At 36.4% G+C, this 27,910-nt stretch overlaps 1 pseudogene; it reads left to right on the top strand.

The window, feature by feature from the left end:
* Positions 1 to 3,062: 3,062 nt before the first annotated feature.
* Positions 3,063 to 3,188, top strand: LOC145266763 (U2 spliceosomal RNA; annotated as a pseudogene).
* Positions 3,189 to 27,910: the final 24,722 nt, after the last annotated feature.

Raw genomic sequence — 27,910 nt, 5'->3', positions numbered from 1 at the left:
AGAGTTTTCCCGGAAAATCCATTCAGTTACGTTTTTTACTCATATCATGTTTAATGTTTGTGCAAAATTTCAAAAAATTCTCTAGCGTAGTTATTGAGAAAAGTGCGGACAGATGAATAGAGGAACGGACATGGGTGAATTTACAGGTCCATCCTCCTTTTGTCGGGGGACCAATAATAGTTTTTAATCCTCGAAACAAGTGATAATCCGAGGGTATAAAGTCAGGAGAATATGGATCATCGGGACAGATTTCCCAACCAAATATCCCTAGAAGATCTTTGATCCATAGTGCTGTGTGATGACGAATATTATGTTAATCTATGACAATCTAAATGGTTTTGTAATATTCTAAATACATAATAATCCGTGGGTGCAACGGCAGAAGAATATGCAGTAGGGGTCAAAATTTCCCAACTAAATTCTCCTTGTAGGTAACGCTGTGTGAGGAAGAGCATTATGATCATAGAAGAAAAAGGTCGATTCCGGGCCAACATAGATGAGAACATTGCAAAAAAATATGAATTATGCTTTTTTTTTACATAGGAATCACCACTTATCAAGACCCAAACGCCATTCGAGGATAAAAGGTTGAAGAGTGTACAGTAGTCATTAGCACAATATCATAGTACTCGTTAGTAGTGTAAATTTGGTAAATTGGATTACTCAAGGGGAACGGCTAATCAAGAACTTGTTTAACTTGGACTTGAAGACGATCATATTGTAGACAGTTGGAAAGCAGGCAAATGGAAGAGAGTTTCACATGTATGCAGTTCTAAGAAAGAAACTTTGTTCATGAAATCTGTGAAAGTTTGGCAACGGGGGACCATAGATTAAAGCTTAGACGAACACTTGCCGTGAAAATTACGATAAAGCGGAGAGAAGCTCGCAACGTCCATTCTGAGAGAAAGAGGTTACAGGGAAGAGAAAAGGGCATCACCCTACTAGGATACGAAGTCTATTTCGAACTCTGTCAAGGCATGATAAACTTTCAAGCAGCTCTTGCTTTAATAATCTGAAAGAAAATCTATAAATTAATCATGCTGGTATGTTTACCGGATATGAACAATACGTGAACGTGAACAATATGCATAAAATGTATTATAATATTTAAAAAGCATCTCTTGAACCGAAACGAGAGAACAACATATCGAGAGACGCATAAATCAGGTTTATCAAAAAACGAGATTTTGATCCGCTGAATGAACAATGCTTATTAGATTTTTCTTCTTCGTACACTGAGCTTGGAAAAATAGTATATTAGTGTGAAATAGTATATTAAACTTAATTGAGCACGAAACCAATGGTACAAGTATAGTTTCGGCTGGAAACAATCAAATAACTGTGGAGCTGAATGTAATAGTCAAACAAGCAAACGCCCACGTGTGTGTGCCTTGTGTGCCTGTACGACTTAACTTCAGGTAGGATCTGAGAGAAAGAGAGAGAGTGCGAGAGAGTGAGAGAGATTAAAGGTGTGGCCGTGGCTTTATAAGGGGTGGTCTCGTGGAATCGCACGAGATTACACCGCCCACTGCACACATAAGCAAATGAAATGCAGCCAGTGTTTAGTCGCGTGTAATCGAATCTATAAGTCACTCCGTCGGTCGGTCGGTCGGTCGGTCTGTCCGTAAGACTTTTGTGCTTGACCTTTTTGGTTAAGATCAAAGGTCTGTTGTTAATAGATGCTGTTCTTAGCTTTTTAAACATTACTTGGCTTTTTGGCAAGAACAAAGTATAGTATCTGTTCCGGCAGATACTGCACTTAAGATAATTTGTACCAGTCAATGGAGGGGAAACCCTCTATACTGGGACAATTATTATTTTTGGTAACCAGAGTGACCCCTTTTAGGGGAGCTGGTTTTTACCTCTCATTAAAAATGGCCTTGTGCCTAATTTGCTCAGTGGGGGAGACAAATAAATACCATCTGTTCCGGCAGATACTGCAAGCAAAGATCATATGTGGGGGAGACCCCACATATAAGACCTTGGTCGGTGTAGGGGCAACCCTTCATACCAACTGTTACTATCCAGCTCCCTTTCTCCCCGGGGAGTTGGTCCCCATTTCCCCTTCACTCCTCACATTAAAAATCGGCCTTGTGCCTTATTTGCTCGGTGGGGGAGCAAATAAATACCCTTTTCTTGGCCTTTTGGCAAGATCAAAGTGTAGTGTCTGTTCCGGCAGATACTGCAAGCAAAGACCATATGTGGGGGCAACCCCACATATTAGACCTTGGTCAATGGAGGGGCAACCCTTCATACCAATTGTCACTATCCAGCTCTCCTACTCCCCGGGGAGTTGGTCCCCATTTCCCCTTCACTCCTCACATTAAAAATCGACCTTGTGCCTAATTGCTCAGTGGGTGAGCAAATAAATACCTCAAAGTGTAGTATCTGTTCCGTCAGATACTGCAAGCAAAGACCATATGTGTGGGAAACCCCACATATAAGACCTTGGTCAATGTAGGGGCAACCCTTCATATCAATTGCCACTATCCAGTTCCCATTTCCCATCCATCGGGAGCTGGTCCCCTTTTCCCTCCCCGCTCCACCTCACTCCACATTAAAAAACGGCCTTGTGCCTAATTTTGTCAGTGAGGAAGCAGATAAATACATCAAAGTGTAGTATCTGTTCCGACAGATACTGCAAGCAAAGACCCTATGTGGGGCGACCCACAGATAAGACCTTGGTCGATGTAGGGGCAACCCTTTATATCAATTGTCACTATCCAGCTCCCCTACTCCCCGGGGGGTTGGTACTCATTTCCCCTTCAATCCTCACATTAAAAATCGGCCTTGTGCCTAATTTGCTCGGTGGGGGGGGAATAAATACCTGGTCTTTTGGCAAGATCAAAGTGTAGTGTCTGTTCCGGCAGATACTGCAAGCAAAGACCCTATGTGGGGGCGACCCACAGATAAGACCTTGGTGAATGTAGGGGCAACCCTTCATACCAATTGTCACTATCCAGCTCCCCTACTCCCCGGGGAGTTGGTCCCCATTTCCCCTTCACTCCTCACATTAAAAATCGACCTTGTGCCTAGTTTGCTCAGTGGGGGAGCAAATTATTACCCTTTTCTTGGCCTTTTGGCCAAGATCAAAGTGTAGTATCTGTTCTTACTACATGCTGTACTTATTGGGATATAAAGTGGGGGATCACTTTTCTGTATTAATTTAATGTAAAATGATACCCCACTTTACAACCAGTCAGTCTCAAAGCCATTCCCCAGATCATTCCAGTTGTTTTTTAAGGATTCCAATTATTTTTTTAAGCATTCAAGTCATTCTTAAGGTCATTCAATTAATCCTTAAGTTTATTAAAGTCATTCTAAGTCATTTACTTTTTATTTATTTAAGTCATTTCAGCCCATTTTTCGGTCATTTTTGTTTATCTTTAAGAATTTCATGCCAATCCTACATTCACGCATACATTCATTACACGAGAGCACGCGACTAATGGTTATCGGCCTTGTTTTTAATTTAAAAAAACCTGTTGGGAGAGACGAGTGCTGGAATTTAAGAGTGATAATTGAAAAGAGGAGGAAATAGAGTGACGAATTCTATCTGTTAACGGTATTCCCCCCCCCTAAAAAAAAAACACCAGCCCATTTAACTACGATATCAAATCTCTATTATAAATGCAGAGTATCCACATGTCTGCAATTTTAAGAATAATTGTTCTTAAACAAGTCTGTAAAAACATATAAAAAAGATATACCTAATTGACTTGTTTCGTTTATAAATGAAATTATTTCGGTTTTGTTGATAAAATTTTATTTTTCTATAAAAAAATCCTTCTTTTTCTTTATATAGAAAAAGTACGATTGCTGAATGTTATTCTTTTGATTACTCTCGTATTTTGGGGACACAATTAAGAAATAAAGATTAAAAAGGAACGAAATTTAAATTTTCATTCCAATTTTTTACAACAACCGCAAAACAGAGCATTCACCGCAAGTTTTACCCACAATTGTATTTAAATTGTAAATGTTAAAATTTAATACTTGTAATAAACCACGTATTTGTGTAATAAACCTAGTTTTCTGTGATTTTTTTAAATTTAAAGTTTGCACCCTTTTCAAATACACTGTATATTTAAAAGGCGACGCGTGTGTTTTTGCCCATGTAAACATATCTACCTCTTATCAGCTTTCTATTTAGCAAATTACTAAAATCATTTTGCCGATAAAGTTCTCTCTCTTTAGACGGAAAAATCCTGTGATTTAGTCGACTTCCGTTAAGTTAATGTTAAATTCGAACCTCCCATCCGTCAATCAATCCCGTCCAACTAACGGTTTTCGTTAAGAAGCAGATTATGCCCACTCTTAGATGCAGAATTTAGTCGACGACGTAGCAAAGACCCAGAGAAATATTAAGGTTTGCATATGCAATATAAGATACCCTGTAAATGATTAATTTTAGATGTGACGTTCGTGTTTATAGACTTGTAGAAAAATCTCATGTTGGACGTTTATTAAATTATGTTTTTCATTTAAGGTAGAATTGATCGATCACTTTGCCAGCCAGATTAATCAGAAGAAGAAGAAATAACATACTTTATTAATAGTTTCTGCCCTTTCAACGAATCTTGCAGCGACATCTGAAATTACTCCGTGAATGTTATAAAATTTTTATCGATATATTAACTCGCTGTCACTCACATCTTAATTTTATATTCGCATCCCGTGCAAACACACCCCACACGCCTTCATTTTCTGCTATTAATAATTTCTTCATAATTAATGTGAAAAATCGGGTTGGAAACCTAATAGGTGATGACCTTCCCTGTAACCTCTTTCCCACAGAAGAGACGTTGCGAATCTATCCCTGCTCTATCGTAATTTTCATGAACAGTGCTCGTCTGAGTTTCAATCAATTATCCGCCTTGCCAAACTTTCAGAAAAAGCACTCGTCATCTACCACCACTATCATCAATTTCTCTCACCCGTTATCTGTACCTATATCTAAAAGCAAATTCCATGAACAAAGTTTCTTTCCTAGAACTGCCCGCTGGCCTGCTTTTAAGCTGATTACAATGTGGTAGTCTTCAAGTCTAATGTAAATAAGTTCTTGTTTAATCGAGCCCTTTAAATAATCAAATTCTACCCAACTTTCACCACTAACGATCACTACGCTTTTGTCCTGATGATCACCGTATACTTATTAACACTTATCCTCGAGTGGGATCCAGGCTTTGATTAGTGATGACTTCCTTGTAAAAACAATATTGATACAAAATCAACTTGATGTTGGCAAGCATTAATTTCTACATCCTAACTGTATCTTCAATAAAATTTGTACAGCTATGAGAAAATAACAAAGATGTCCCTTAGAAAAAAAAAAAAAAAAAAGAAGCTCTCTTAAGATTGAATATCTTCGTGTAGTTTAGGATATTTTCAGGATAGCAAAAAAACAAACAAAAAAAACAAAAAAACAACAACAACAAAATAAATGAAACATAACAAAATCCCATCCCTATCAACCAGTGACACGTTTGTAGGTATCTGAGGAAATCGCTCCAAACAAGACATAAAACTACTGGATATAACACAAAAAATACAATACTATATCAAGGTAAAAAAAAAAATACAATAAGTTTCTTTTTTTTTTTTTTTACATAGGCATCACCACATTATCAAGGCCCAGAGGCCACTCAAGGAGAAGGGTTAAAGAGTGTACAGTAGAAATTGGTCAATATAGTAATCATTAGTAATGAAAATTTGGTAAATTTGATAACTTATATGGAACGGCTCATCAAGAACTTATTAACTTTAGACTTGAACACAACCATATTGTAGTCAGCCGGAAAGCAGGAAAACGGAAGACAATTTCACAGGCGTGCAGTTCTAAGAAAGAAGCTTTGTTCCTGGAATCTACGTTTAGGTTTAGGCACAGATAAAGAGTGGGGGAAATTATTGATAGTGTTTACAGCTAGACGAGTGTTTCTTGTGAAAGTTTGGCGAGGGGGGGACCATAGATTGAAGCTCAGTTGAACACTTTCCATGAAAATAACGAGAAAGCAGAGACAAACTCGCACCATCTCTTCTGTGAGATAGAGGTTGCAAGGAGGAGAAAAGGACATCTCCTACGAGGCTACGAAGTCTATTTTGAACTCTATCAAGGCAGGACAAGTCCTTTCTAGCAGCTCCTGCCCAGATGTGGCAACAGTATTCCATCCTTGGACGTACCTGGCTCTTATATAGATAGAGAATAGCATCAGCAGTGAGATATCTACCGGATCGATAGAAAGATCCCACCATTTTTCCAGCGGCCTTGGCAACAGATTTGATATACGTGTTCCATTTAAGATCAGGAGTAATGGTCAAGCCCAGAAGCTTGTCAAAACTTGAGGCCTCCTGAAGACGAGAGCCATTCATTTCAATTGATGACAAATGTGGATTAGAATGTTGATGATGTAAAGAGAGAAGCTTGGTTTTAGATGCATTAAAAGTAACCAACCACTCCTTTCCCCATTGTACTACGTGCTCAAGATCAGAGGAGAGAGAATTGGAGAGAACTTGGTCGTTTACTGTCTTAGATGTGGTACCATAAATGGTAGTATCGTCAGCATAAATGTCTACAAATGATGTAAGGATATGATTTGGAAGATCATTAATGTAGATCAGGAAAAGAGTTGGGCCCAGGATGGATCCCTGAGGGACACCGGCATTAATACTGTGAGCTTCTGATTTTTGCCCCTCAACTTTCAATGTCAAGCATTAATTTCTACATCCTAACTGTGTCTTCGATAAAATTTGCACAGCCATGAGAAAATAACAAAGATGCTCCTTAGAAAATAACATATCTTAACATTGAATATCTTCGTGTAGTTTAGGATATTTACAGGATAGCAAAAAACAACAACAAAAAAACATAACAAAAAAAAAAAAAAAACAACCCTAGCAAGCAGTCAATTCCTGTGATACGTTTGTAGGTATCTGAAGAAATCGATACGACATAAAACTACTTGATATAACACTAGAAATGCAATAAGTACATAACAAGCATACCCGGTGAACCAAGTGCAAGTGAAATACAAACGATTGCACTGGAAGGGACGACTAGAATCCTGAAAAGATCACTTGGTTGTACTCATTAAAATAGGGGTAAATGTCAGACATCTGGTTGGATGTCCCATCCCCTAGAAGAAAAATTTTAAGAAAAATGAAAAAAAACAAAAAAAAAAAACAACAAGTTAGAAAAGCATTTCATCCAAGGCATGAAAATTCTTAAATAAAATGTTTTTACTATAGGCTTTGAAAATAAAGGTATAAGATTCAATTTGAAATTTATTTATCTTTAAAGTGCACTTTTATAAATTTTACAAATAAGGTATAAAAATTTAATTTATATTGAATAAAAAAATACCTTGGATTTATTTTATGCGATGCACATTCTGTTGTACTTTAAAAAAATCATTGACAATTTTATATTTATATCATTAATTTCTAGATGAAAAATAATGTTTTTAAAGTACATTACATAAAATAAATCCAAGGTAATTTTTTATTTAATTTAAATAAAACTTAAGTTAAAACATACTTATCAAAGTATTCTTATAAAAGAAACACTTGTAAACGTTTTTTTTTAATTTTTAATTTTTTTATTTCCATACTTTGTGGACCAGACGCGAACGCAGACCCAACAATTTTAATGAACCACCGTTCTGCAGGATCAAATATATACATTCCTGTGTCTCGATATATCTTCTATCATTATATGTAATCAGTTTGTTTAAAATAGTCAACCACATAAGAGCCTATTCGTGATCACACACACACACAAACACACACACACACATACACACAGAGACATTCAGCTTTATAGTATATATATATATATATATATATATATAAGGTAAAATTAAAAGCCAAGAACAATGCGAGATTTTTTTTATATAGAGTAAAATTAACTGAAAACAAAAGAAATAAATTTCTTTTTTTTGTTGTTTGTTTTTTCTTTTTCACATAAATTTTAAGTCTAAACAACAGTAATTTTTTTTCTGTTGTATTCAATGGTGTTATAAATCTCAATATATTTCAGACCTATTAGTCCTTTTTCAAGAGAAGACAGCGGAAGAGTGTTCAAAATTGGAAAAGCAGCCGCAGAGTTTGCCACGTGATACCGCGAAAAATAGAACAAAAAATGACGTTAGGAGAACGTTAAAATAAATCAGTTGGTTTTTGAAATACTTGTTGCGTTTGTGAATCAAGGGAGATGAATATTCAAGCAAGGGTTTTTTTTTTTGTAATTGAAATCTCAGAAGATAGAGATTTCGCCCGTTTCATATGGGCTTTTTCAAGTCTAAAATTGATCAATGACTCATTGATCATTATCACTCTTGAAAAAGCCATGATTTAACCGACGAAACGTCGAGCTTTTAGATCTTCTGACTTTTATATATATATATATATACATATATATATATATATACACACACACACACACACACACACACATATATATATATATATATATATATATATATATATATATATATATATATATTGTGATTGCGAACTAATACTTTGGAAAGACTACAAGATGCGATAGATCTCTTTAACTCCTTACTACCAGGAATTTCCCTTTCAAGATTTAAGATTAATTTTTTATTTAATATCCTTTTTTTTGCCTCAATGTTCCATTCCCTTATTTTATGTATCTAAATTTAAAAAAAAAAAAATATTTTTCTATGTTTATTGCTTTTAGCAAATAAGGTGCAAACCAATAAAAACATTTGTTAGTATTTTTCGTCTGAGGAGAAGATAGGCATCGAAAACTCCTTGCTTAAGGAAATAGATTAATTCAATTGGATTCTTTGTTTTCAAACAATAACACATTCTGTATTTGAATGTGAACTTTTTCAAATCATTGAATTTAAATACTTAAGTTTTGATTTATTTGCTTCTATCTTGTATATTGAGTAATTTTATTTGGCTTTTATAAAATATTACATCTAATATATTTTGTAAGATTTGGATTTGCATACCAGTAGATGTATTTTATTTCATGTTATTATTTTTATTATTCTATTTTATTATTCTAGAAGTGTGTCTATATATATATATATATATATATATATATATATATATATATATATATATATATATAAATTTGAGGTTGCTATGGTAACCAGTGAAATGTAACGAGGTTGCTATGGTAACCAGTGAAATGTAACGAGGTTAATACAAAAGTGCCCAATATCGAAGTCGAGCGGGTTACATTTTCAATTTGCCTTTACATAAGCAGTAATGTGTTACTACACAACCATGAGGATGTTTCGGTCTTCTAGTATTTAGTAACTAGAGACCTCTTCAGAAAACAACGCTTATATCCAAAAGCGGAATTCCGCGTTTGAATAAAAGCGTTGTTGCATAAAATGGTCTCTATTTACTAAATACTACCAGACCGAAACATGTTCATGACTGTGTAGCGATAAATTACTGCTTATGTAATGATAAATTGAAAGTGTGTATATATATATATATATATATATATATATATATATATATATATATATATATATATATAAAGTGTATATGTGTTAGGTGTGTCAGAAACTGACCTTACGAATGCGTGAAAAATATTGAATACATCGATCCCCTATCTTTCCAATCTTATAACTACTCAAAAAATGTAATTCAAACCCTATTTTTTTTTAATTAAAGGAGCAACGACCAAGGTTTCATTAAAAAACAAAAAACAAAAAAAACAAAAAAACAACGTGGTTAAAAAAAAAGGTTTTAAATTCCGGACTTTACAGATAAATTTCTAAAAAAACACTTCTTTTTTGTTTTAAATTTGAATATATTATTTATTGATTTTTTATCTTCAATTTGTGATATATAAAACTTTGATGAGTAAATTAATAATTTACTTTTTAATAGACATTTCAAAATGGGAACGTGAATTTAAAAAAGACGTTTGTCTAAAACATTATATTTGGTTTATTGGAAACAGCATAAATTTTAACATTGACCCTGAAAATATCGTATTGAATCAATAAAAAAAATTTGATAGATTTTTAAGTTTAAAAATTGAAAAAACCTTAACTCGTAAAATTCAATTGATTTCATTACTGTTTTTTTAAAACTAAAAAGTAATATTTCTATTACTTTTTAAACAACTTTAATAGTTTATTTTGGAAGTATAATCCATAAAGAAAATTAAAAAAACCCACCTTTAAAAGAGAAATTACGTGTTTTTTATATTTTATTCGCAGTTTCGTGTTAGGAGTATCAAAAATTCCCCCCAAATTCTGATACACCTATTTGTGTGTATGTCAATGATACAATCTTAAACTTCTTAATTCTACATTTGGACTCTTGGACCACAGTTACTAGGCGTAATGGCCAGAATCCGGGTTATATTTTGTTTATTTTCTTGTATTTTTAAATTTATTAATTCATTCGTTTAAGATAATCAAAATCCTCGCGTCCATCATTCCATAACGAAATTAGCAAGCTTTTAAGAACCTCTATTCTCTGCGACCTCCGTTCTTACCATTACATTTCTCTCCATCCTAAACCACCCCGATTCCCGTTACCCGTACCCTCGCCACCGACCGTCCGTACCCCGACAGTACCCTGTCATTCCATTCCGCCCCCTCATATTTCCTCTCCTCATTCATTCGCTAATTCCCGTCTTCGCTACAGACTCCTCCACTTGCTACCATCTCTCCATTAAAAAGCAGCAAAACTTTTTCCTCGTTCTGTTTCTGGAGCCGTCGAACCAGCAACCACCCCCGACAATCCACTTACCTCCCCTCCCCCACAATGACGACGCCCCAGACGCTCCCGATGCTTTCCTCCACCCTCCCTCAGCTCCATGACCAGCAATTCTATCTCGATGCTCTGGTTTCACCGTCATCGACGCCACCGTCAACACTGTCCTCAATTTTTTTTTTCTCTCTTTCAAATCCCACAACCCGTTTCCAACCACAAAAAATACTTAGTCGTCTTTCGTCTTTGTTTTTTATACCCCCCCCCACTCCATCATTAGATCTTCGGCTCTGTACACAATACTATTTCAATGAATGATTCCACGAAGCAGAGCGCACCATTCATGTTCTGAGACTCTTACTAAAAGTTATTCACTTGTCGGTAAAAAAAAAAAAAAAAAAAAATTAAAACAATTTACGTTGAGGGCGGCTACTCTGAATTTATAACCGTAAGCCGCCACCATGTTATTCTACCACTGAACCTAGTCATTCATTCATTCACGAACTTCCTTCGATCTTGAGAGATAATAGACACGCTTAACCGATGAAACCAAATTGTTCCCCCTCTTTTTTACGTTCTTGGCGTCTGGGCCAAGATCAAAGTGTAGTATCTGCTTTATTATTATTATTGTTGTTATCCTTTTTGTATTTACAAGTAAATAAAAAATGTTTTTAAAAATTGGGTTTAAGTAGGACCCCAACCCCCATGCTTCCGTTCAGTCTTGAAAGACAAAGGATACCCCTAAGGGGCAGTAGCGCATGTATTTGTGAGTCAGTGGTTGCGCAATTTACACCACACCTGTCCTAAATCGGCACTGTTTGAGTCCAGTGGCAAGGAGAAGACCAGGACTACTCGAAACAATGCCGAGATAAGCGGAGAGCACATACAGCACCTGAAAATCCCAAATAGTCACCCATTTAGTATTGACCAGGTTCAATGTTGCTTAACTTCGGTGATCCAGCGGGAACCGGTGTTTCAACGTGGTTATACCGCATCCCCCCATACACATTACGAAAAGGGTAAACACGGTAAAAAGATGCTAGTTAAAAGAAATCTTTTTTGTTCAGGTTCCAAAGGGACGAGATGGACCAACAAACCTTACCAGCTCCCCCTTTTTGAGTTGGCCTTGTGCCTAAATTTTTTGTTCATTTGTTTTTTTAATTGCAGTCTATTATTGAGATGAGTATTATTTATTAATTTAGTTTATTTCTGACTATTATTCTCATCTTTTCTTAGATGTTGTTTTTCAAGATCTATATAGATAAAACAGTTCATGTATGTATGTGTGTTTGTCTATGTGTAAATATTTAACCGATAAACTCTCAAACATAACACTAAAATGAACAAGAAATAGTAATCATACACCAAGGTTGGTTTATAATGAGTAAAATCTTTGTTTGAATTGATGAATAATGCGTACAAATATATATATCGGCAAGTTGAAACGCAAAATGCTTATTTCAATTTGGCGACATACGGCACAATCACGTTGACACACCGGTTCTCGCCAAATCACCGAAGTTAAACAACGTTACGCCTGGTCAATACCAGATAGGTGACCATTTGGGAAGGCGAGGCGCTGTATGTATCGCAAGTTAAAAAAATACCAGGTTGAGAAACTGGCGCGGTCTACTCTTCTCCCGAGGGTAGATGGGACTCTCTTAAGCCATGGTAGGGATGCCTCGTGATGTCGTCACGATAAAAAATATTCTTGATAACCCTGGTGAAGCATCAAGTATTCAACTACCGACAAGACTTGGATTAAACTACAAACTTGTGTAGTGAGTTCAATCTCGGCCGCACTGGCTGGCGACATATTTTAATTTTTTTTCTTGCGCATGCTCAAATTCAATTATTTTCTTCAAATCGTTTAATATTAAATATTTATTGCCTATGTTTTTATAGGGATATCGAATGTGAACGCAGCTGGAGCGCTAAATGTTTGGATGTTGATCTAGCTGGTGGCACACAAATCATTTTTTTTTTAAACTTTGGAAATCAGTATGATATATTAGGTACAATATAATAGTCAATCGAAAATTGGCTCTGTAATAATAAATACGAAGTCTGCATGGATTAAAATATCATATTTAAGCGTATTTTACGGCTCGGCAAAGCCGGACGAACCCCCGCTAGTGTATAATAAATTATTTGTTAAAATTGTTAGATATTTTGAAATTTTTATAAGAATAAAACTTGTTAAGAATTAATAAATATTCATTTATTCATGTTTTGTGATAGGTGTGCCGCGGGAATTTAAAGTGCTCAATAGAGTGCCGCCAAAATAAGCTTCGTAACCATAACAAACTAACAATACTTAGATGGTCATTTTTTTTTTATTTGAAAGTCTTCTGCCTCGTACTTCTTTTTTCTCACAGAACAGACGTATCATTATTTTAATGGAAAGTCCTCGGTTTAAAAAAAAAACATTCGCAGCCGTCCCTCGTCTAGCTACAACGACTGTCACCATTTTCCATTATTTTCTATCTAAAATCAGGCCAGAATTCTGTGCGCCAAGTTCTTTTCCTAGAAGTATATGTCCGTGGAATATAGTAGCGCAGGTCTGCGACCATGGCTGTTTTGTAGTCTGATGTAAAAAAGTTCTTGTTGGGGTGTTCTTTTAAATATTCAAACACTACACAAGTTCCAACATTACTTATAAACACGGCGTTGCTTCACCGGCTACATGACACTAATGAAACGTTATCCTCTAGTAGCTTCTGTGCCTTTATAAGCGGTGATCCGCCCAGATAATAAAAAAGTATGCTGCTGTTTCTGTAGAGTTCCTGGAGGTTCACTCTTTCAAGCTTTGTTTTCTCTCTTTGCAAAAGGTGTTAGTTTATAGTTAATAGTTTAAAACGGGGCTGACTAGGTATAGTTTTTGTAAACTAGAGTGCGCTTCCCATAAATCGTGTACTCTTCTATCTCACTTACTGACCCTTGTCTCATATCATCTGCCGTAGGATCGAAATAAATAAGGCCAATGCAACCCGTTGTAAGAGTAGCTACGCAAGTAAGTTGTGAACTAAGTGTTGCGTAATCCACGACCCCACTTCCTCTGTATCGGTACTGCTTGATTCCATTGGTAAAGAGAAGTTCAGGACGAATAAAAACAATGCCAAGATTAGCATAGAGCACGTACAGTAGTCTGTCTTCCCAATTAGTCACCTATATAAATATTGACCAGGCTAACAGTTGCTTAACTGCGGTGATCTTGCGCTAACCGAACTGTGAACGTGATTATGAAATGATTATTAGGAAAACAGAAACAACGTTTTTAACTTCAGTTCAGACGATTTCAAACACTAAAAAATTGAACACTTAAAAAAAAATTAAGATCAAATAAATTGATATTTAATATTTGTTTTTGACGCCAAAATATAATTAAACAGTTTTTATTATCTTTTTCACAAGGCGGTTACCCTTACCCAAACCCTACCTTAAACTTAACCCTAAGCCTAACCCTAACCCTAAACTAAACCAAAACTTTTAATAAACTAATCCTAATTTACTTTTATTGCCTTTGGTAACTGTAATTATTCGTTTTTATTATTCCTTTTTTATTTTTCTGTTTGTAATTTTTGACAAACACATATTCATGACTTAATCTATTTAGAATTAAATTGTCGTCCGCTTTTTCCCGGCATCTGATTGGCTAGATGCCTAAGCGTATGCTTGTCATTTACAGAAATTGTATAAAACAAAAGAAACAAAAAGTCAGGAATGACCGTAGCTCTACCAAAACCGTCTCAATGTACTACTACTACTACTACTACTACTACTACTACTACTACTACTACTACTACTAATAATAATAATTATTATAATAACAACAATAATAACAACAATAATAACAACAACAATAATAATAATAATAATAATAATAATAATAATAATAATAATAATAATAATAATAATTAATAGTAGGAGCACTAGGGACAATTCCGAAAAACTTCGAAAAAAGAATGTCAGAAATTGGAATCAGAGGAATAAATGCAAAAGTACAAGGACTAACGATAATGAAAACGACTGAAATATTAAGGAAAACCCTTGAGTGCGGAGAATAATACAAGAATACAATATAAAGAATAAGCGTTACAGGGAATGAAGAACACCGAAACCGCATATTTACAAGTTCTACACCCCCATCATGCACTCTCCTCATTTTCATCACCGATCCCCCCCCCCAAAAAAAAAATGATACCAAAGGGCCGGGAAGGGTCAATAAGGACTGAAAGACCGAGGAGCGAGCGCCAACCAGACCTCGGCTGGACAAGTGCAAAGAGAACTGGGACCTTGGGGAGGCTGAGTGCCACTCAAATTCCAGCATAAACTAATGGCCACTACCAGCGAGAAATGAATGGTAAGCGGCTGTTGCGATGATGCAACTTCATTTGCAAATGCTATCGAAGGAGGTGGAGAGGTCTGGACGTCTGGGGAGACTTGTTGTCACTCAGCTTCTAGAGAATACCACAGGTCTCCAATCAGATCGTTTGTTGACGTGTGAAAGCTCCATGTGAGCCAATAATAATAATAATATTAATAATAATAATAATAATAATAATAATAATAATAATAATAATAATAATAATAATAATGATGATAATAATAAAGCATAGTCGGATCATTCTATCGATCCAGTAGATATCTCACTGCTGGCGCAATTCTCTATCTATATAAGAGCCAGATACGTCCAAGTATGGAGTACTGTTGCCACATATGGACAGGAGCTGCTAGAAAAGACTTCTCCTGCCTTGATAGGGTTCAAAATAGACTTCGTGGCCTGGTGGGAGGTGTCCTTTTCTCTTCGCTGCAACATCTATCTCACAGAAGAGATGTTGCGAGTTTGTCTCTGCTTTCTCGTTATTTTCATGGAAAGTGTTCGATTGAGCTTCAATCTATGCCCCCTCCCTCGCCAAACTTTCACAAGAAACACTCGTCTAGCTGAAAACACTATCAATAATTCCTTTCATCTTTATCTGTGCCTAAACCTAAACATAGATTCCATGATCAAAGCTTCTTTCTTAGAACTGCACGCCTGTGGAATGGTCTTCCGTTTTCCCGCTTTCCAGCTGTCTATAATATGGTTGTCTTCAAGTCCAACGTGAACAAGTTTCTGATGAGCCGTTCCACTTAAGTTAACAAATTTACCGAACTTCCATTAGTATCGATTACTATATTGTCCTTTTGACTGCTGTACACTCTTTACTCCTTATCATTGAGTGGCCTATCGGCCTTGATAAGTGGTGACGCCTATGTAAAAAAAGAACAAGAAAAAAAAGCAAAGTTGACTAATAACACTACGGCCCGATCAATGGAATGACCGACCCGCGTGTTACGTAAATGTCCTGGAAAAGGTACCAAACTGAGACACGATGGCCTGGTCAATACGATTGGTCAGAGTTGAAGAGTACAAACATACCTTAGGTTTCTGGGTGTGGCTAGCTGCTTCCTTCTCTCAGGATTACGAATCTGGCTGAACTATTTTCCAGTTTGCTGGCACCGTCTCGATATTTAAGGCAGACATAACAACGCACAACACAGTTTGTAACATATATGTGAAAGAATATCATCTATTTATTAATTTTACAAAAAATATTACAATATATTACAACAAAAACAATTTACAAATCATAACAATCAACTTCAACAATTAACTCTTTAAAACTAACTATTTAGCTAACTCTTTACAAAAATCCTGGGGGAGGAGATCTTCCTTTTACAGGAGCCAAAAAAGGATGCATCCTTAACTGTCAGATTGGAAAGAGAAAGAGTTCTGGTAACTATGCATTATGTCCCCCTTGTTTTCTATATCGCTCCGCTTACGGCCAAATCACCTCCTGAGGACCACGACGGCTTGTGGTACTAGAAATAGTGCCACAGACTGAGTTGGTAAAAATGAAACTTCAGGGCCATTTGGAGCGAGATACTAAGGCACTAAAATGTCAGAACACATGTAATTTTCTGTCTAATAATCACTTGAAAAGAGTAACAGAAGATCTTATATTTGCTGCGCGGAAGCAGGTACTAAATACTAATGCAATCAATGCACTCATCTTTGAGAAGGGCTGTTCTGATAAGTGCAGGCTGTGTGGCATAACTCTTGAAACAGTGTTACACATTGTTAGTGCATGTTCCACACTTGTTACAAAGGGAGTACTAACATCGCCATGACAAAATAAGTGAAAATCTTCATTGGAGTTTGTGCCAAAAGTTTGGATTCCAAGTGATTGACAAGTGGTTCCAACATCACAGAGAAGTGGTAGTGAAAAATGGGGATGTTAAGATTCTATGGGATTTCATGTGACCGGATATTGTAGTTATGAACTGGATTTATTTGCTCCCCCACTTAGCAAATTAGACACAAGGCCGTTTTTTAATGTGGAGAGAGAGAGAGAGAGAGCGAGAGAGAAAGAGAGAGAGAGAAAGGAGTGGAAAAGGGGACCAGCTCCCGAGAGGTGGGAAATGGGAGCTGGATAGTGAAGTCTATTTGACCTATAGGGTTGCCCCTACATGGACCAAAAGATTGCCACAAGGACAAGGGTCTTTGATTGCAGCATTTGCCGGAAGAGATAATACACTCTGAGATATTAAACTTTTTATTCACAGGAAAAAATACAATTGGGAAACAAATTTAGGCACAAGGCCAAATCATACACTTTGATCTTGGCTCGAAAGCCACCGGGTAGGTATTTATTTGCTCCCCCACCGAGCAAATTAGGCACAAGGCCGATTTTTAATGTGAGGAGTGAAGGAGAAATGGGGACCAACTCCCCAGGGAGTAGGGGAGCTGGATAGTGACAATTGGTATGAAGGGTTGCCCCTACATTGACCAAGGTCTTATATGTGGGCTTTCCCCCACATATGGTCTTTGCTTGCAGTATCTGCCGGAACAGATACTACACTTTGATCTTGATATATAATTTATTTCGTGAAAATGAAAATCACAATCAAAATAATTCAATGTAAAATTAAAATAAATTAAAAGCAAAATTCAAATTTACAAAACAAATTTAGGCGCAAGCCCCTTTAAGATCTAGGTGGGGGAGTGTTGCAGGGTCTTTGTTACTACAGTGAAAATGGAGTCTTTGGCGACTTTACTCATGACTGGCAACATTTACCACAATACCTCATTCACTCTGTGGACTCTAAACTTACTAATGAAAACCCCATCGCTTTTTCAAAAAAGAATATATTTACAATTATTCTGTGTGTGTGTGTGTGTGTGTGTGTGTGTGTGTGTAAAATTATCATGGCCCGAAGGCCACCGGGTATTGTAGTCGTGAACAAAAAGACCAATCAGTGCCAAATGATTGATGTGGCATGCACAAACGACATCAACTTGGCAGGCTAAAGAATGAAAACTACGGAACTATCAGAAACTGAGGGTGGAGATCGCTAGGTTGTGGAATAAGAAAACTTCTATCGTGCCAATCACCATAAGTAACCTTGGCTCAATTTCATTTGATCTTGAGAAACAGCTGAACTCCCTCGAAATTTAGTACAACATCACCGTACTCCAGAAGTCAGTTCTGCTTCGCACAGCAAATATCCTACGCCAGGTGCTTTCCATCTAATTGACTCTTTGACTATGCTCACTCGCTTTTAGTGTAAAAGCGCGCTTTTGAGTAAAATAATTAAAAAAACGCTGTAAAATATTACAACACTGTGAAGTTAACGATCATAATAATAATAATAATAATAATAATAATAATAATAATAATAATATTAATAATAATAAAAATAATAATGATATTATTATTATTATTTTTAATAATAATAATAATGTGCAAATTATAATAATAATAATAATATTAATAATAATAAAAATAATAATGATATTATTATTATTATTATTATTATTAATAATAATAATAATAATAATAATAATAATAATAATAATAATAATAATAATAATAATAATAATGTGCAAATAATCGGTTAAGAATATAACATCTGATTTAGTGACCTTAGAATGCGGGGGATAGAATGATCCGTCACTCTTCGAAACATATGGAAGTAATATGGAAGTTAATGTATTCAGTATTAATTTTGTTTATATTTGTAATTTTCTTTGTTTTATTGATAAGTTCAGAATTTTAGCACGCATTTTGACTTGAATTATTTAAAAAAAAAGTTTCTTCCGATAATCACATTGTTTAATATTGAAATATAAATCTGTGCTTCATGCAGAGATGTCTGCGCTGGCCAGGGCACGACGTTAGCATGCAGGATGGCCGAATTCCTAAAGGCATCCTGTATGGCGAGCTCTCAGCCGGCAGCAGACCGACCGGTAGACCACTCCTCAGATTTAAGGATGTGTGCAAAAGGGACTTAAAATCCGTCAACACCAACCCTGTTGACTTCGAATCCTATGCTGCAGGAAGTGACTCCTGGAGAGTCAAAGTCAAGAAGTGTGTCCGGCTGAGCGAGGAGAGAACAGAAATAAAGAGTGGGAGGGGAAGAGAGGCAGACGCAAAAAGACAGCATCAACAGCAGCATCGGCAAAGCATGACAAAGGATATCCCTGCGGGAAGTGCAACAGAATCTGCTGCTCCCGCATCGGTCTGCTGAGTCACAGCAACAGTTGGCACCACTCATGACAACCTTCAGGCGCGATTCTCCATCGTTTATCTAGACGGAAGGGCCCCAACAAGATTCATGCATAAATGTGCAAGCTATTAGCGAGGAAAGTAACATATCTGCTTCAGCGACCTTAGAATGCTGGGATAGAATATTTTTTTTTACAAAGGCATAATCACTTATCAAGGCCTGAGACCCCTCGAGGATAATGGTTAAGAGTATACAGTAGACAATTGGACAGTATAATAATCGTTAGCAATGGAAATTCGGTAAATTTGTTAAGTTAAGTGGAACGGCTTATCAAGAACTTGTTTGCGTTGGACTTGAAGACAACCATATTGTAGTCAGCTGGAAAGCAGGAAAGCGGAAGACAATTCCACAGGTGTGCAGTTCTAAGAAAGAAGCTTTGTTCGTGGAATCTACGTTTAGGTTTAGGAACAGATAAAGAGTGGGGGGATTATTGATAGTGTTTTCAGCTAGACGAGTGTTTCTTGTGAAAGTTTGGCGAGAGGGGGACCATAGATTGAAGCTCAGTCGAACACTTTTCATGAAAATAACGATAAAGCACAGACAAACTCGCAACATCTCTTCTGTGAGATAGAGGTTGCAGGGAAGAGAAAAGCACATCTCCTACGAGGCTACGAAGTCTATGTTGAACTTTATCAAGGCAGGACAAGTCCTTTCTAGAAGCTCCTGCCCATATGTGGCAACAGTACTCCATCTTCAGGCGTAGAAGATCTACGAAATCCGGACACAAAAAATATGGAGACCGAGATCTATGAAACAGCAGAACTTAACGAAAATAAATTAGCTGAAGTAGAAAACAGCAGTCAACTTTTGAACGAGGAAAAAACAAAGCTTCCATCCTTACGGGAATCAAGAGTGAAAGAAATTTAAAACTGACACAGAGAAAGTGAACAAGCTCCTCCAATACATCCCAACAGATACCATTACAGACCTAAACAATTTAATTTATGTAGTTGCCAAGACAGTAAGTATGAAATAATAAACTAGAAAAAATAACGGGGAAAGAGAATGGACCCACAAAACTCGGATAGAAACTGAGCCTGGAAATCCAAATCAACAAACTGTAAAAGAAGTCAAAGCGATAAACAAGATGAAAAAAAAAGTAGAAATTTGAACAGCGGGGAGAGGTTAACAAAAAAACAAAACAAAAAAACAAAAAACAAAAACAAAAACAAACAAACAAAAAAAAAACCCCAGGAAAAATTGAAGGAAAGAATACCAGCGAAAGAAGGGAAATTAAGACAATATGATAAAGAATATGAACGGAGGTAAAAAAAAAACACGAAAAAAAGCAACCGGCCCCAACAGAAACAAAACGCTACAAGAGCCAGATATAGGAAAAGCAACAGGATAATTAATAAAAATTGGCCGAGAGACATAATGGAAGAGTCACACCAAATCGAAGAAGGGTTAGGGGAAGAACTCAGCAAGAAAACACTTAAGACAACCCTCCGAAAAATGGAAAACTGAAGAACACCAGACCATGACGGAATACATGCGTACTCGTTTAAAAAAAACAAACTAATTCACACCTTAAATGTTTTTACGAAGCTATTGAGCCAGAATGGATGACCAAAGGTAGATCACTACTGGTGCAAAAAAAACTCTGAAAAAGGAAACTACTAGTAGCTACCGGGTAAAGACATGTTTACCTACAATGTGGAAAATAATCACAGCACAACTGAAGGAACAAATTTATCATTTCCTTCATAATCGCGGACTACTCCCAGAGGAACAGAAAGGATGACAAAAAGGTAAAAAAGGAACACATAACCTATTATACACAGGCCAACGTGTCCTGAAAGAGATGAAAAGTAGAAAAAAACTTAGCCATGGCATGTATAGACTATAAGAAAACGTATGAACGGACCCCCGTGAGCATGGTTTATAGAATGCCTAAGAGTGTATGAAATACCAGGTAAGATAATCAATTCGATAGAAAATGCAATGAGAACATCGAGTCTTGAACTGATGGACAAAACATAACTGTCATTTAAATACAAAGATGGATCTTCCAAGGTCATTGCCTATCACCACTACTGTTTAATATAGCTATGATGTCCCTGAACAATATACTATGAAAATGCTAAGCCGGACACAAGTTAACAAATACAGAAAAAGAATGAATCAATTAATGTACACGAGTGACCTGCAACTGTTTGTAAAACCAAAAACAACTAGATACGCTAATAAACACAACCAAAATCATTATCCAGGATATTTGAATGGAATTCGTATAGAAAGGTGCGCACTGCTGACCATGAGGAGGGAAAACTGGAAGCAATAGAAGGTATGGTACTACCCAATCAAACAGGGATGAGGACACTAGGCGAACATGCTAGCTACAAATACTGGAAGCAGACACAATCAATGCAACATAAATGAAAGAGAAAATTGGAAACGAATACCTCAGAAGAACAAGAACACTCGTCGAAACTAAACTATATAGTAGCAACCTAATTAAAGGAATAAACACGTGGGCAGTGTCACTAGTTAGATACTCTGAACCGTTTATAAACTGAACCAAAGGAAAACTAAGAAATTTCGACCAGAAGACCAGGAAACTCATGACAATGCACAATGCATTGCACCCAAAGGATGATGCTGACCGACTCTATGTGAAAAGGAAAGATAGAGGAAGGTGGCTGGTTTTTATAGAAGACACGAAGAAATAGTAAAATTACATAATGCAGAAACAATGAAATAATAATTACCGCAGCAAGACATACGAATGAAACATAGAAGAAAGAAAAAAAGGGACGAGGAAAGAAAAATTGGAAGAGATACAGCTACATAGACGATTCATAAAGATGACAAAATATGAGACTTGGAAATGGCTGCAAAAAGGAAACCTTAACAGGGAAACTGAATCCCTAAAACAACCGCGCAAGATAACGCGATTAGAACCAACCACGTCAAAGCACGGATCAACAACACCTAAGAAAACAACAAATACAGACTCTACGGGCAAAGAGACGAAACAATAAATTACATAATAAGTGAATGCAGCAAACTAGCCCAAAAGAATGTAAAAAATAGATACAATCAAGTGGGAAAAGCAGTACACTGGCAATAGTCCAGACGAGTGTATCTTGAGCACCGAGACAAATGGTACAAGCACAAGCCGGCAGCACTACTTGAAAATGAAAGTCACAATACCCTATGGTACATGGATATATAAACGGATAAACCCAGTCAAGCAAGAAGACTGGATTTCATAATAGTTTACAAGAATGGAAAAGTCCTGCCAGATTGTAGATTTTGTCGTTACAGCAGACTACAGAATGAAGATCAGGGAGACGGAGAAGCGGAACAAATACACGAAACTGGCCAGAGAGCTCAAAGGGATCTGGAAAATAAGGAAAGTCAAGATAACACTACTAATAAGTAGAATCGCTAGGAACAATACCGAAAACTTTGAAAAACAGAATGGGAGAAATTGGAATCCGAGGGATGGCTGAGAAGATACAAGGGATAATAATTTTTCCCATGACTAGATTCATCGCATTGAATGTACTCTAGCCGGGAAAATTCATTTATGAGGGAATCAGTGTGTGCATTTTCTGCTTAGTGGCGGATTTGAAACAATATCAAATTTAAACAGAGGTGTAAGTGTAGATACAAACAGAACAAAAGCAATTTAAGATACAATAATGGAATAAAGTATGCAACTTTACATTTACTGATACATTATATATATATATATATATATATATATATATATATAACTACTTAATTTACTCATATAAAATAAATATACGAAAGTATAGATTTATGCGTAAACTTTAAATATTTACTTCAAAAGTGCTCAATACGTAGGTAGAGCTAGTTAGTAATTTATAAAATATATATGGCGATTAAGCTACACTGAATATTCCGCGTTACATCCACTCTAGGACTCTTCAGGCTTATGCGCATAAGCCTGAAGAGTCCTAGAGTGGATGAAACGCGGAATATTCAGTGTAGCTTAATCGCCATATATATTTTATAAATTACTATATATATATATATATATATATATATATATATATATATATATATATATATATATAAAGCCCCCCACCCTCTTCGTGTTGAGCACTTTGTAAATATATTTTCACCTTACGCATATTTAAGCAATCAAGCGAAGCCTACTATTTATTTGTTTGTAAACGAACTGATGATTTGAGCACCGTTGCGACGGGCGGGTGTGGATTTAACACACACTCGAGGAGAAATATTTACGGCACTGATTCGTGGTCTGATAGTCAGAGCTGCCGACTATCAATGCGACGGTTGTAGCTTCGATCCACGGCTGGGGAAAAGTGTATGCCTGGCCGCACTGATAATGAAAACTTCAGAAATATTAGATAATAACCCTTTAATGCGGAGACTAACACACATGAACTACAGACACAAATTGCATATTCAAAAACGGCTACATACATAAGTGAACGCCACACGAAAGCAGGTAAACTGAACCGGTATAATTGCAAGTTTTTTTTTTTTTTGTGTGTGTGTGTGTGTGTGTGTGTGTGTGTGTGTGTGTGTGTGTGTCACCATAAACTGGCACCACACCAAATAATCGAGGAGGGCCAAGGAGGATGGAAAGACCGAGGAGAGAAAGCAGTAACCAGACCTCTGCTGGTTGAGTGCAAAGATAACTGGGACCTTATGGAAGCATATTGCTACCTAAATTCCATTGAAGACCAATGGTTGCTAAGAACGAGAAATCAATCGTAATCAGCTATTGCGATGAAGCAAATTCTTTTGCAAAAGATATTAAAAAAAATTAAAGAGTACTGGGTGGACTTGTTGTCACTCAGACTCCAGAGAACACCACAAGTTGTTTACAAAGAGAAATCTTTGATGACGGCATGTGTGACTACTCTTATAATAATAATAATAATAATCCACTATTTTACAAATGGAACTTTGTCTCCACCTATTCTCTCTTTCTATGCTTACATTCTCTATGGACTCAGAAACGGCTGGGCTTGTTTTTCTTTTCATTTTAAAAAAATTTTTTTTTTAATTTCACACAAATGTATTATAATTGTTTTAGAGTGTTCTAACGTAGGTTTAGTACGGGAACGCGTCTGATAAGAATCGAAAATCGATAAGGGGGGGGGGTCCGATTAAAGAAAGAAGTCTGGTTTTGACCAAAGTTTACACTTTTATACAACCTAACATCACAAAGATATTGGTTGGTTTGTTGGTTGTTTTTGTTTTACGGGATATCAACTTTTTTCAGGTTATTTAATGCCGAATCCAGTGATTTTATAGAACAATTTTTTAATAGAGTATTTGTATTATTCAAGTCGGTTTCTATTTAACCCATAGTTGGGACCCTAACAGGTACAACCAGTCCGGGTCAGAATGGACCTGGGAGCAATGGCAATTAAAGGGTAGCTCCACACTCCCCAAAGCCCTCAAGCTGGGGCCTCATTATCGAATGTTTTTTTTTTTTTTTTTTACATAGTGATCACCACTTATCAAGGCCCGGAAGCCACTCAGGGATAAGGGTTATTGCAAGTACATTACGTTAGTGTGGAGATTTTATGAAGTGTTTACTTAAGGGGGCGGTTCATTAGGAATTTGTTAACATTGGACTTGAAGACATCCAAGTTGTAGTCCGGTGGGAAGCAGGCAGACGGAACAGAGATCCACAGGCGTGCAGTTCTAAGAAAGAAGCTTTGTTCATGGAATCCGCGTTTTGATTTAGGCACAGATATAGAGTGGGGGAAATTTTTCACAGTGGATTGAATGTAGTTTAAGGTCGTATCCAGGACCAGAAGGACATTGGAGAACCAGAAACGCCCAACCTATTAATTCAACTGAAGTTTCTTATATAAGACAGGGGCGCGTTCAAAATAAATATTTTTTTTAGAGCACAACATAGCCTTGATACTTGATTTTTGTACATTTAACTTTAATTCAAGAGATTATGTAAAAATAATTTCCAGTGATTATGTAAAAATAATTTCAAGTGATTATGTAAAAATAATTTCATAAAATAAACAGCTGGTTCTTTGATAAGACAGGGGCGCGTTTGAAATGGATGTTTCCTTTTTGAGCAAAATTGGATCATGATACGTGATTTTTGCATCTTAAACGTTATTTAAGCCATTAGTTACAAATAATTTTTATAAAATCAACAGTAGATTCTCTACAGTTCACTGTTGACTGCAATGTATTGTGGACTAAGTCACTGCGGGGCATCAGGTGAAGCTTCTTCCCTCTGCACTGCGGAGGAAGTTTCTAACTCGAGCAGTCAATCAATCGATTTGATAAAGCCATATCACCGTGATGATACATTTGTTCACTCTCATTTAATCCCGGAAAACATTGGATCTCTCTGCTAGTATACTATAAAAGCGAAAATGTATGTATGTTTGTATGTGTGATCGCTTTTTCTGTAAGTCTACAAAAGGCTTTTTTCAGAGAAGCGGTCGGTCGCCTAACAACTTTTTAAAACTTTTTATATCACATATAAATCGTAATATCTCACAGTTAACAACGACGCTCGCCTGTCTATTTAATTTGCTCGACTTTGGGAAAATAAATATTCAACATTTGTCGCTCGCCGCATGTAGGTTAGTCTTTTTCCTATAACATCTTGGGAAGCGTTCCCACAGTAATTGAAATACTATCCCGCAGTCAAACTTGACCTCATTAAGTCATTAAAATGGGCACCTGCCAAATCCAAGTAATTAAATAAATTCAAACGTGTTTCCTTAGCATCTCGCGTTGGGGCAATCGTTAACGTCGCACGTTTTTTTTTCACACTTTAATTTACAACTTTGCCTAAACGGTTCGGGTTCGATCCTCATACTTACCTACCAAAACACTTTTTTAACCTCACCCTCGGAGTTTCCACACACACCTCCAAACACCCGGGCACGCCGGGTACCTCTCACTAGTCTATAATATAAATCTCACCTGTCTGTTTAAATGTATGTATTTATGTTTGTATGTCTGCCTAAAACTTTCGACAGATGCGACGGATTTTCACGAGATCGGTATCGTTTTAAAGCTCGAAGTTTCGAACGACAAATATCGAAAAATTAGCTAAAAACATTAATTCCTTCACCCTCAACTGCGAACTTTTCTACAGGGAGGTGTTGCTTTTTTTTGCCGATATTTTCGAAAGTCATCCCCTCTTTTCGATTGACTAGCCTTGTTTTAAACATTCGTCACTTCCGGTTTGGCGATGGGCGCAACAGCGAAGACGTCACATTTTTTTCACGTTTTTGTCCTCTTTTGCGGTACGGGTTCGAGCCGGCCTGCCTGCCTGCCTGCCTACTACAACATTTTTTTCTTTTGCTCAAAACACACCTCCAAATACCCGAGCAACGCCGGGAACTTAGGCCAGTAAATAAATAAAGAATCACAACAACAACAACAACAACAACAACAACAAAAACATAAAAATGTCTAAAAGTTGTACCCTTTATCAACACCCTCTCTCTTTCTCTTGATATCTTTCTCCGTTCATCCTCCTCATCATCTCTTTCCACAACTCCGTTTTGAAATTTAATTCTCTCTGTGTATATTCATCCGCCTACCCTGCCCTATGTTCCCCTCTACGTACAATATAAAATAAAAGTCAAAATAAATATAAATTATCCCCCCACCCTACCAAAAAAAAAAAAAAAAACTCGTTAGTTTCACTACGCTTTCAACAAGTCGGATGTGCTTGCCGTATTACAGACACGTCCTCACTTCCCCCTTTGAAATGCATCCCCAAATGTCAACCAAACTATAGTTCTCCATTGTTTATTTCTTGTATTTTTTCCCATGACTAGATTCATCGCATCGAGTGTACTCTAGCCGGGTACATTCATTTATGAGGGAATCAGTGTGTGCATTTTCTGCCTAGTGGACATTGTATCAGAATACGGAATTGACTGGCCGATTTGAAACTGTATCAAATTTAAACAGAGGTAAAAGGAGAGAGAAAGGGTACAAAAACAATTTAATATACGAGACTGGAAAAAGCTATTCAACTTAACTTTTACCGATAAATATATATATATATATATATATATATATATATATATATATATATATATATATATATATATATATACACTAGCAGAGGTGCCCGGCGTTGCTCGGGTGTTTGGAGGTGTATGCTGTGCAAAAAAAGCAAAAAAAAAAAACAAAAAAATGGTTAATTTTTTAAAACTTTGACCCCTATTATGACCCCTTAAAATTTATAGTTTCGGGCTCAAATCACTTTATTAAGTTAGATCCAGGTTCAAGGAACCTATATCTAAAATTTCAAGTGTCTAGACCCAAAATTGTTGGAGGAGTTTGGTAGAGTTCTTAAAGGTCAAATCGTTGAAATTTGACCCCTTAACAGCCAAATTTCTGGCCAGAAAACCGATCATATCGATTTTCCCAAATCTCAGTACCCGGTATTTCAAATTTCGAGTCTATAGACTAAAAATTGACAGAGTTATTGCGTAGGGAAATGTACACAGACACACAGACAGACAGACAGACAGACACGTTCACTTTTATATATATATATATATATATATATTGACAGAGTAGTGTGGTAGGGAAATGGACACACACAGACACACACAGAGGCAATTTT

This window comes from Euprymna scolopes, chromosome 41 (genome assembly GCF_053919585.1).
Source record: "Euprymna scolopes isolate OS-2025 chromosome 41, ASM5391958v1, whole genome shotgun sequence".
Lineage (NCBI taxonomy): Eukaryota > Metazoa > Mollusca > Cephalopoda > Sepiida > Sepiolidae > Euprymna > Euprymna scolopes.
Note: the sequence above shows the minus strand (reverse complement) of the source record. Positions and strands in the feature narration are given on the sequence as shown.